Source organism: Patagioenas fasciata, chromosome 1, assembly GCF_037038585.1.
Source record: "Patagioenas fasciata isolate bPatFas1 chromosome 1, bPatFas1.hap1, whole genome shotgun sequence".
Taxonomy (NCBI): Eukaryota; Metazoa; Chordata; class Aves; order Columbiformes; family Columbidae; genus Patagioenas; species Patagioenas fasciata.
The window spans coordinates 161,650,530-161,659,459 of record NC_092520.1 but is presented as its reverse complement, the minus strand read 5'-3'; positions in this window follow the sequence as shown (position 1 = coordinate 161,659,459).

The following is an 8,930-nucleotide window of genomic DNA, read 5'->3' as shown; positions in this document are numbered from 1 at the left end:
GGCCAGGATAATGCTGTAGAAGAGGTTAGTTTTATTATAAGGACTTGAAAATTTCATTTTTTTAATCTCAAAAATGTCAAAGAATGTCAAGAGATATTGTAATTTCATTCTTCTGTTTATTCAGTTTTGAACAATTTCACCATTCTATCATCAAGTAACTTGCTTGTCATTGAATAAATGCACTTGTACTTTAGATTATTTACTTCAGCAAATTCACCAAGCAAATTTACTGAGTAATCTTGGCATAGCAATAGAGGAGTCAGTGCTATGTTATCCCACTGGGGAGCAGAATATAGCACCACCAGATATTTAATACTGGTTCTGGATTTAGTAAATCCCATATCCCCAGTTGGAGGTCGTCCTGTTCCACCAGATCTGAGTTTTAAAGACAGGTGTATGTTTGCTTAGGGGAAGGGGAACACGCAACAATTGATGGGATGGACAAAGAAGCTGATGCCACATTTCCTCAAGGACTTTTGTGTCTGAAAATGACTTCTACTCAGAACCACAGAAAGAAATCTGCCTTTAAAAGTTTGTTAGATGTACTGCATGTCACTGAATTAACAAGAAAAACTTAACAATACAACAAGGAAAGTATGGGATTGAATATGAAAGGAGTAGGTTTTAGCCTGAAAGTTAAGCTTTCCATCTGAATAGAGTCTGGAAGACTAGAAAAAGTGCTTTCTAATTAGCTTGCATTTCACCTGTTATATTTATGGCTGTTACTGCACGAGTAGACCAATATATGAGGCTTTTTATTAAATGGTCTCTAGAGAGAGGCATCCAAACCTGCCAGCAACCATGTTTCATAGGTTTAACCTCTCTAACCTTTATGGTTCAGTTAAAGTTCTTCCTCCACACGTGCCAAATACATCATTCTGCCTGACTTAGGCCAATACCTGCCCTATTTAACATGCAATTGCATTACTTTTTATTTGGGGTTACATTTTATCTGGTTTGCCTATGAAAGTTGCCTGATTATATAAAGACGTGGTAACAGAAATGCTAAACCTAGTCATTGAGTTACAGAAATCAGATGCAGCAAGCAGATGCTGTGTTCATGACCAGCAGACCATTGTACCTCAAGGAGTGAGTCATCCACACAGCAGTTAACCTGAGCATGCTGCACTACAGCAGGGTTTTCTGGCCCTTGCTGTGTTGCACAGATCCCTTGGTCACAGGGTGAACTTGCGTGGTTGATTGTAACAGAGGAGTCTGCAGTCAGCTCCCACTCAGTATCCATGATTACATCAGCTGCATGTCCTTGGCTTTATCTAAAACTACAACAAGTTCTCATGGGAACATCCTTTCTATCTGGCAGTAGAAATTGTGGATAGAGTTGTTTTCTTTTGAGAAAATATTTTATCTATACTACCCTCTGTTTCTCTATAACATTGACACAAGTAAATTGCATTTTAAATAGTACTTGTCTGAATCTGAGTGCCTTTATTACTGGGATGAACCAGCACCTGCTGGTGCAAAGCAGCAGTTAAGAAAGCAGCATCCAAGTCTACTCTTATTTTTGTACAGCACTGGTGTCATTGATCCTTTAGTTTTCCTCTCAGAGGGTGCTTAATCAGACTGGAAAAGCTGTATCTTGCTTGAAGTCCTTCTCCCAAATTGACTGGGAGAACCATCCAATTTGACTTCCATAATCCTAGTTTTGGTGGCTTTTGTTTGCCTTGTTCCCTCCAAGACAGGGGGTTGAAACTATCCATACAACCTATCATTTTTTTTTTTTTCCTCAAGGTTTGGTGTCACTTGATTCTAACAAAGAATTTTCAGGTCATAAACTTCCATGTCACTGTCATTCTGGCGACATAGCCCAGTGCTTTCCTGACAGACCTTAGTTCTCCATAGATATTCATCTTGGTCACTCTAAAGCTTTTTCAGTACTGACTTGCTACTAAGCAAATGACATAGCTGCATGTTTTACCCTTGGAGTAAACACTTTCAGCCTGCTTCTTTTCCTATTCTCCACTGAACTGGAATGCACGGGTGTTATATATTTGTATCTGGCACTAATTAACAAGTACCACCCATGAGAGTTGCTAAACACAACCTTGTTTCCATTCTGTGGAGGGACTCAATGATTTTGTCTCACGTAGGTGCTGTGCTTTCCTTCCAGATTGTTCCTTCATTTTCTCCTTTGATAGAGCATGATCTTTTTTTATCTTATGATTTCAGCCAGAGAATCCCTAAGGGAATCCCTCAGATACTTCTTCAGACATTTCACTTGTATCTATAAAGCACAACAGAGCGTGACGTACTGGTGCTGACTTGGAATCAGCTGAACTGGGCACAGCTCCCTTCCTGACGGTGCTCATTGGGCTAATTAGCTCTACTGAGACATCAGAAACATTAAATCCCAGCCAAATGGCACAGTGATGCCACTAGCTTGTTTTCAACACCTACACTGTGAGTTCTGCTTTTTTATTTTTTTTTCCCTAGGTGCCTAACTTTTTTTCTGCTTGCACATCCAGTTTGAGCAATCACATGTGGAAGCAGATTTTAGTATTGTCATTACACTAATTATTCCCAAATTGGTCTCTTTACATTGGAGATCTCTTTCTCCAAAGTGAAATCCTACTTTTTTTCTTGTCTTGGGATGTGTTTGTTGTTTTCGTTTGTTCATTTTTGGTTTGTTTTCCATTCTCTGGATCTCTTCATGGACTGTACACAGTAAAAACTTACCCAAAATAGAATATACTCTTCCTCTCTTTCACATCATCATGATGAACATCCTGAGTGATCTGACAAGAAAATTAAGAAAGATCGTTAACTTTGTTTCCACTGCATATATTCATGCAAAGGGGAAATGAAAATGCTCTCGAAGTATTACCAAATAATAAACTCAAAAGATTGTTTGGTGCTGACCTAATTAAAAAAAAAAAATCGTAATATATGTATGATATCTAGATACAAAATAAAAAATAATCCTCGATCTGTGGAAGCAAATTAATGTAATCAAAATGAGCATGCTCAGAATACCGTTACTTGTACAGGGTAAATACTTTTTGCTTAAACAAGAAGTTTCAGGATTTCATTGTAAGAACTGGGCAAAATCCAAATTGCTTATTGACAAGCTGTTACTAACTGTGTACAAACAAGAGATGAAAGATTCTAGCTTGCCATTCATGATATATTCTGAAAACATACCATGAATCATTCTAAGGTAAACCCTTGGCTGACTAAAGCAAAAAGGGGAATCTAACCTGAATTTCCACTAAATAATAGAAAAAAAAATGTCCTCCACTTTGGTAATTATGTTCTTCTAAAGTACTTACTGGAGGTTAGGAAAAAAAAAAAAAAAAGAAACTAAAAAGGAGTAATGTTCCATTAAAGCTATTATCTTAAGTCTTGGAGTAAAAGGTTTTTTCATAAAATGTTTCATTATAACTCAGAAGCAATTGTCTACCCAGGTTATGGTAATTATGTTGATTATCATTAACCATGCAATACAGAAGTGTGTTTATTACTGAAGTGCAATCCTGTAAACAGCACAGACATAACTCGTGATCACTGCATACGTAATTGGGGTCTTGGTTTGAGATGTTCCCTAGCTGACAGTGAAAGATGGGCAACATTATCCTAGATGTAACCCCACTGAAGTTATGCATCACAAATATCTTACTCTTTCATGTATTTAAGGGAATTGGAAATAGTTTACTGAAACTGATATAAAGAATATGCAAGTCCAAAAAAACAGCATACTTTCAAAGCTGTATCATTGATTCTCATAATGGTCTTGGATTTCAAGTAATTTTTACTGTATGCTCTAAAGCATTTCCAATCTGACTACTGTTGTTAAAATGCCAATAATTTCTTCAGAAACTCATTTGCTGTTTTTCTTTTTGTGTTAGATAGATTAGGACATTAGCACTTGCATACCCTGGTAAATAGAAAATTGGAAAAGCTGGAACCATCCTGCAGAGAATCTGAAACCTTAAGTTTAAATTAAACAATATATGTGGACGCTGTTTCTCAAACACCTCTAAAAGCTCTTCAGTGAGTGGTGGCATACAAAATAGATAGGTTTTTGAGAGTTACAGTTTCAAGAAGTCAACCGTATTTCCAACAAATAAGGCAATAAAAGCTTATTTTATTTGCTATCTACAAATAATCTGAATCTCTGTATCCATTCAAGATGACCCAGTGGAGAGGTACTTTCTGCCAAGATCATAAAATTACAGAATAATTCAAGCTAGAAGAGACTTCTGGAGGTCACCTAGTCCATTTGCCTGCTCACAGAAGTTATGGCTAGAGCAGATTGTTCAGAGTTCCATCAAATTTTGAACATCTCCAAGGATTAGAAGTCCATAACCTCTGAGGTCAGCCCATTCCAGTGCCTGACTACCCTCACCCCCAGCCTCAGAGTCAAGCTTTTCAAAGCCTCTGGGTGACTGTAGCCTTTCTATGTTATTGCGCTACTGTGAAGAACTTTGAATGTCACCCTATATTCAGCAGTCTCCAAAAATAAAGCCAGATACTTTTAATGGAGATTAAAAAAGGGAAGGGAAGGGAAGGGAAGGGAAGGGAAGGGAAGGGAAGGGAAGGGAAGGGAAGGGAAGGGAAGGGAAGGGAAGGGAAGGGAAGGGAAGGGAAGGGAAGGGAAGGGAAGGGAAGGGAAGGGAAGGGAAGGTTAAAGAAAAATATCACTTTGCAACTTTATAGCAGAAAAAGATGCTTTATAAGCTTTAGAAATAGCATAATATCTACATTTATGCAATGCCTTAATATTAAAATATAAACACAGGGATTATAAGTACATAAATACAAATACAATACACAAAATATGAATATATTAATACAGTGTTTGATATTTATATGATGCTTTTCATTCTCAAGACTTTCAGTGTGGCACTTTTGCCTTAGCACATGTAGACAAGGAAAGCCTTAGAAAAATGACCCAAACTCCTAACCAATCATTTCTGCTAAGGATGCGAGTTCCATGTAGGCATTATGCAAATCTCTAGAGTTATAGTGGCCCTGTGCAGCTGAGGAGTCCTTTCTGTTTTGGTATTCCCTTCACCAGGCATATGGCAGACACTGATCATGTGGGGGCAGAGGACCTGTAGCTGGGCTTCCAGAGACTTCATTCCTCTGTGCCTACAGCAAACTCATGGACTCCAAAATTGCTTTTCAACAGCTGATTAGTACTGACCTTTGCACAGCTCACATAGCAGCCCTTTTCCTCTTGGGCCTGGGTGCTGACAAGATAATTCTTTGATTCTGGAGAGTAATTCAGCTCCTGGCACAAACACTTGAATATGGTTATCTCTACTCTCTACTGGTTATCTCACAGGGCTGAATGATGTGGTCTCACCAACTGATACTAGTTTCCCAATCCCAAACCCTCCTTTTGACAAGTCAGCCTGAGTTATGGCTTAAATCTGTAGAATGGAAGCAGTGCGAACATCTCATGCTTTCCATGAATATTAAGCAACTCCATCCATCCCCCAGGATGGTTTGTAGTCAGCACAGATCTATCTGCCTCCAGCTCAGGGGATGAAAATGGTCCTGTGTTAGGCTTCAATATCTTCACTGCTGAGCAACAGCATGAACCATAGTGGCAGGTGAATGTTGAGTAGTCACTAACCTGGCCATTCAGCTTGTTTGCTATACAGCATGTGCTTGTCTGATCGTGTGATGTGCACCAGTCAGGCAAAACAGAAGCGCAGCATCTGCTGGAGAGACCAAGGGCAAGAAAGGGCTATGGCAAGCTATCACACCATGGTGACAGCAGGAACAGGCAGCTTCTCCCAGTCCAGACCACAAACCCCAAGCTTCCAGCACGTAGGCACAAACCAGTCCATACCACCCAGCTCAGGAATGAAGGCTTGCTCGCTGGTGTGGATAGCAAAGCCAATCCAGACAAGAGTCTAGTAGCCTTGATTCCTTCCTTCCCTATGCTACCCTGTATTGTTTTATTACTGCACCCCACCACCCTGCTAGACTGTTCCACATGGCTGCTTTTCTGCTGTGCTAAACTAGCACCACTAACAGCCCGTGTCAGGCTCTCTGCAGGAGCTGCTCACCTGCCTGCTGAGTCAGGGCAGATGGCAGGAGGGAACACAGCAAAGAACCTAGTGAGACTAGGGAGCAGAAGGGGGGAAAAAATAGCAAGTAGATTAAAATATTATCCAATTAATATTATAAGAAAGGAAAATAGTGTCTATGAATTGGAGAGGGCTATTTTACTTCTCCCAGCTTTCCCACATATCTCACTTGCAGAGGTACCTTTGCCAGCATGCCTCCCTTCCAAGCAATCAGACTGGGCTCGCAGAGCACTTCTCCTGATGTGTACAGCACTGTCAAACTCCTGCTGGCATCAGTTTCGTGGGTATCTCTTCCCTAATTTCCTATCATCCTTGCCTTTTCCTTTCTTTATTATCTCATCTGTGGCCATACATGGAGCTCAGCATCTCCCCAGCCTGATGGCATTCTCAGCCACAGTGAGCATTTCTTGGTTTTTATCCACTCAAGAAAGTTCTCCAGTCATTATATCAACTTTGAAAGAAGCAATAACATTTTGCAGGTTATTGGCAAAACTAAGCTTAACACTTCATCCCACCTGCCCCGCGATTCCCATAGGGTGAAATTTAAACAAGTTCAGCAAACTATTTTATCTCTGGTCACTTGTTGCATTTCTTGGGAGATAGTGATAAAAATTCCCCATCCCTTGGTCTCATGCCCCACATTTCTTCTTGGGCCCAAATTTAAGAAACCAAGTATTTACTCCAGACTTACCTGGTTCTGTAGGACCCTAGATACTGTTCGCACAGGGATTTCGAAAAGCAGATAAACATTCATTAGGAAGAGTTAAGGTAAGGCCACAGTTTTAAACCCAGTGTAGTGTTTTTCTGAGTGTACAAGCTGCAATACTGAGAGAAAGGAAACAACACCTTCTGCATTAGAATTTGCCATCTCCTGGTGACCACCTGCCAGGTGTGTGCAGGGCTCTCCACCTTGCCTACCATCTCTATCTCACCCCTTCACAGAAAGGAAGGGAAGAGAATGAGAGGGGTTACAACAACCACAAAACAAGGTCACCTCACCCGAATACATCCTGGCACAAACCTGCCTTGGCAGAACTTCTCACGCTCTTCCCCAGTTTCCACACTTGGGTTTGGGCAGATCCCTCTCCCTGCTGTATACCCCATGTAGCCTCTTTTCTGCCTGGCAGGCTTTTTCCCTGGGATCTTCCACCACATCTGTTCCCTTCGGGACCTTCTCTTTCCTGCTCCTGAAGGCTTATGTGGCCGCTGGTAAGGGACAGGTTATGCAGGTCTCCTCTCACAAGCACAATAAGCCCTTTTCATCCCACTGTTCCTGCAGGATAATGTTCCTGCACTATCCTCTGCTCTTTGACACAAGTGAACATCTGGCCCTTTTCTGGAAGTGATGCTTTCCAGAAAATTAGAGCAACCTTTCTTGTGCAGATCTAGAGGCCAAAGGGCTGGAGGGGGCAGCTGAAATGTGACACAGAAACATCCTCTGGTGCAAAGAAGTGCCTGCAGGCACTATATTTAAGGCTGCCTTTTAGTTGACTGAGTTATCAGATTGTGTTTAACAGCAACAGCGATATTTGTGGTAGACAGGAGGTTTTTGTGGCAGAACAATTTGCATGTGACACTGTGTGAATGAATAAAAAGTCTAAATGCAGTTCTTCACCAGCTAGAAGAGTGAATCACAACTAAAAGCCATAACTATTAAGAATGCTGTTTCCTGGCTGTCTTTAGAAATATTCCTGAAAGTCCCAGGAGTCACCTCACGGAATATGACTTCTCTGCTAAGTTAGGCACCTAATATTTCATTAATGACTTTGCCTTCTCCAGTCTCTTTGTCTCTTTTTCCTATTTGTTTAATTTCATTCAGTTTATCCACTCTCACTTTTATTACAGCTTCGCTCCTTTAGGAAGGTACCATGAGGTTCTTAACAAATATGATGATCCAGCATTTTGTTTAAGATTAATATAGTTACTTCTGTGAACTGTTCTCCATGGGATTCCTATAGTGCTAAGGATGTCTTGCCTGCTAAATGTTCTACTTGTAACACACGCCAAGGTGTATCACAAATAAGACAAAATCATCTATTTATTAAGAATTAATCAATAATTAAATGTTTGACAGCACAAAGTTAAAGTTGTCTAAAGAGTAGTTCATAGCCTTCCAGAGAGATAAAGTGAAACTCCAACTTTCAGAAAATCAAGAACGAAATGTGAAGCCCTAAATCTCATAACTCATGCAGTTTCCTTCTTCAACATAAGAGGAACATACGGAATACTAGAAAAATACAGAGGTCTCAATTCTTTCTATATTTACATTGACAGATTATACTATCTCACTTCAAACAACAGCATCATGCTGTCATAAAACCAGTATCACGTGGGTTGGTTTAATAAATATCCTTCGTTTCTGCAATTCAACTGTTCTTGATATCATCTTTACTAGGTAAATACCATCAACTTTTGCCCCTTATTGAACATAAACTTGATTTTACCTGTTGAATTGCAAATTAGCCCTGCTGAGCCCCAATTTGCAATGACCAGCAAACTGCACTTGAAGCTTCCCTCAAAGTCATAGGCTGCCATAGGAGATCCTGCCAAATTCACATTATCCCTCTGTGTAATTACAGCTTTTTAGTTCAGTGGGGTGTGATTAGCTCAAGCTGTAACTCATTTAGTGCACTGTAATTACAGTGCACTCAGCTTCACAGTTGGTTTTGACCTAGAAAGGGTGTGTTCCTGGGGTTATTTTTAACAATCTGTTGGCAGTGCTCATAGGTATTACCAAGCCTCACAACCAAAACATCTGAAATTTGACAGGCACTTGACAGCCTCATTAGTGGCTGCCAGTGTCAAATGTGTCTAGATATTCCTGAGTATTCTGCATGTTCGTCTCATTTGTGTGTCTTTACCTGTCATTTC